Source organism: Ailuropoda melanoleuca, chromosome 4 (assembly GCF_002007445.2).
Source record: "Ailuropoda melanoleuca isolate Jingjing chromosome 4, ASM200744v2, whole genome shotgun sequence".
Classification (NCBI taxonomy): Eukaryota; Metazoa; Chordata; class Mammalia; order Carnivora; family Ursidae; genus Ailuropoda; species Ailuropoda melanoleuca.
In genome coordinates this window covers 72924943-72928341 of record NC_048221.1, presented here as the reverse complement: position 1 = coordinate 72928341, position 3399 = coordinate 72924943, and positions in this window count along the sequence as shown.

Here is a 3399-nt window from a genome sequence, read left to right as displayed (position 1 = left end):
CTATGCCCACAAAACTGTCCCCTACCTTATCTCGTCCAGTCACTATTAGACGCACCCTGGGCCGTGAGTAGGGGAGGCTGGCTTTACCTCTGCAGGGACGGGGGATGGTCTTCACCCCCTGCACAGACCCCCTAGGGGGCCCAAGGGCAGGACTGCCTGCCCAGACTTCATAAAGAAGCACTAATGCATCCAATGATAATGACAGCTACTCACTGTCAACTAGCGCTGGCCTCTGCTCTGGGGACTCTGCAGCTGGAAGGCCTCACCACAGCCCTGCCGTTAGCACCCCCAATCCCCGGATGGGAAGACGGGCACGGACAGGTGGCGGTACTTGGGCAGGAGGGGGCAGCTGGATTCCCAGCCTGACTGTCCAGCTCTCTCGGGCCTGTGCTCCAGCCCCAGTAGGAACTGGTCTTCTGGAGCTTTTCCCTTGTAGCTGACAAGTCCTTAACTCCCAGCAGGGGCAGGTGCTGTGAGGGCTCCTGGCACAGGAGGGGAGAGGCCAGCAGGGTAAAGGGGTCGCGGGGGTCCGAGGGGTGGACAGGGCATGGGTCCAAGGCTGGGGGTCGGGATGTGAGAGGGAGGGAGGAGCTGGGAGTGGGGGGGCCAGGTGACACTGACAGCAAATGCAGGCCCTATTTGGCATATAAGCACATAAAAGTAAGCCTCAGTGGACAGAGGCCATGTCCTGGAGACAGCCCTGTTTGGATTTTTGTGTTTTGAATAAGTTTCTGAAACACCCTGAGCCAGGCCAGGGGAGGGGGTTTCTGGGCTGCTCCTGACAGACTCCTAGTTGGGCCCTTGTGGCCCATGATGTCAGAGACAATCTGAACACGGTGTAAGTTCCAAAGAAGAAAGAAATTCACCTACCATACTGGAATGGGGGACGCTCGGAGAGGAAGGGCAGGAGCCCCTCAAACTCAGGGAGGTGCTGCCTTCAGAGAGGCCTCAGGGGGTCTTCTGGAATGCTATTCTAGGCACACAACAGGCTTGGCCCAGGAGGCCAGGGAGGGGGGCCAGGATACCACTTCCGGTGGTTTCCACTCCTGCTGCCTCTCTCTCCTGGATGGCTGTTGATTCCACACCTTCCTCTCCATTCCTACCATCATACTGTTGTCCAGGCCTCCTTGCTTCTTACTTGGGCCATTGCAATAGCTCCCAGTAGCTCTCCCTGCCCCCAGTCTCTCCCTGTCGATCCCTTCCCCTGATCTGTCCTCCACACTGCAGAGTTTTTTTCTGAGAAGCAAGTGATCTTATCACATTCTCCCGCCTAACATCCTTCAGTAGCTCCCTACAGCTCTCGGGATCAAACACGAGCTCCTTAGGCTGCCCCCTAGGCCTTCATGCTTTGCCCTCGCTTAGCCTCAGCCTCATGCCTGGTGTCCCTCTTCACTTTATATTCATTCCATTTCAAACTCTGCAGGTTTCCCTGTTGTGCCGTTCACTATTCTGTCCCCTCTGCCTGAAGGTTTTTTGGTTTTTGTGTGTGTGTCTTTTGGTTTGCCTATTGAACTCCTCTTCATCCTTCAAAACCCAGCATAGAGCCATCTCCTCTGTGAAACTCTCCTTGACCTCCTTGACCCAGGAAAATGTTTTCTTCCCTGACCTGCTCTCTTAGCCTTATCTCAGTGAGGTTTTGTTGTCTGTCTCCCCTACTAGACTAAGAATTCCTGGAGGGAAGTTCCTTGAGCTCGGTCATGCTCAGCACAGAGCCAGGCACATGGCATGGCCCAGAAGATGTTTACTGAGTTGAATTTAATTCAGAGACAGAAGGAGATTCGGCTCCCATTAGGAAGACATGGCCTTTCCTCAGGAAGGTCTGACTGGCTGAGGGAAAAAGGCTGCCCTTTCTTACCATGGGAGCTCGTAGGACATCCAAATATGAACCAGTGTAGGAATACACATCAAGTATTAACGTGGCACCAACTGGTTCCCACGTGGAATTCTAGAACCTTGAAGTTGAAAGGGGCCCTGAGATCCAGTATTCTTGTTTACATGCAAGGAAACTGAGGTCCTAAGGAGTACACCCTCCCCCCCCCACACATCCAGGTAGTGAGTGACTCAGGTGGGTCAAGAAGACAGGTCCCTGCAATCCCAGTTTGGGGACTGTGCCACTTGAAAAGCAAGCCAGCCCCTCTGAGTTGGTGCCCCGGGCTTGGCCTCTGTCCCTCACCTCCACAAGGAGAACATGGCCTCTACCCCCACAGGGGAATCAGGGTGGGCGTCCTGCGGCACCACGCCACCGTGCCAGCGGCAGATCTTCACAGAGGCGAGGCCCCCTCACGCTCTGCACAGGGAAGGTGCCAGCACCGAGGCCATGCAGCTCAGAATAAGGAAGTTTCTCGGAGGCAAGAAGCCAGTTTTTATAACAGGAACTGCGGTTTCCTGAGAACACTGTGTTCCCTGAGACCTCCCCTCCACTCTCCAGAGCCCTGTCCACCCCCACGCCCCTCCATGCAGGCCCCATTACCGCAGGGCTAGCCTCTGCTTCCAGTTCTGTGTCCCCAGCCACAACCTCCTTCCTGGGACCCATTCCCACTGGCCCACTGGACCTTGACCTTGGCTGTCACATCCTCATCCCAAAGACCAAAGGTCTGAAGTCATGCTCTGGTCTTCTGGGTGACACCTAGGAGTTTTGTCAGAGCGGCCTTGTTGCCGTGAGAGCTGGTGTTCTAGGATAGGAAAGGGTCTGATCTAAGTCCAGGTGCCTGTTAGCTTCACAGGGCACATGACACACTCTCCCTCTCCACCTCTCCACTACAGCAGCTCCCCCCTCCCCTGCCCCATCCTCTGTCCTCCAGCCTCCAGTTCTCTTGACCTTGTCTCCCTACTGAGTTAAGTGCGGTTGGGGTTGGGGGCCACGTGTCAGGACATGCTTGGGCTTTTTAGCTGCAAACTCCCAAGGGCCAAAGACACAACCTTTTTATCTCAGAGAATGAAGGACACAGCCGACCCTCCCTTTTCTCTTTCTTTTTTTTCTTTTTGCAGTATAGCTACCAAGACCCACTCTAGATGACATGGCGAGATGGAGATGGCCATAAGATGGGTGTTAGATCAGATGACCCGGAAGTACCCAAATCGTTCCCAACCTTCCAGCCCCTCACAGAAAAAGGTAAAGGGAAGTAATAGCATACTGTGTTGCTGGCTGGAGCTTTGACCCCAGACTTAGGCAGCAACACCAAATGACCTTTTCCTTAGGTAGTTAGGCCCCAGAGCCTTGCACCCAAGAGCCCTTTCCCCCTAAGGCCACACCTGCATCTCAGGTGAGCAGAGGCCAGCACAGAAGCAGTGGGGACCCCAGGGGGTGGGCCTTCCTGGAACAGGTGCAGGCTCACCTTGTCCGAATGGAGCAGGTGGGGCTGAGGGAAGAAGGGGGTGGGAGAAAGAGCTGTCTAGGGC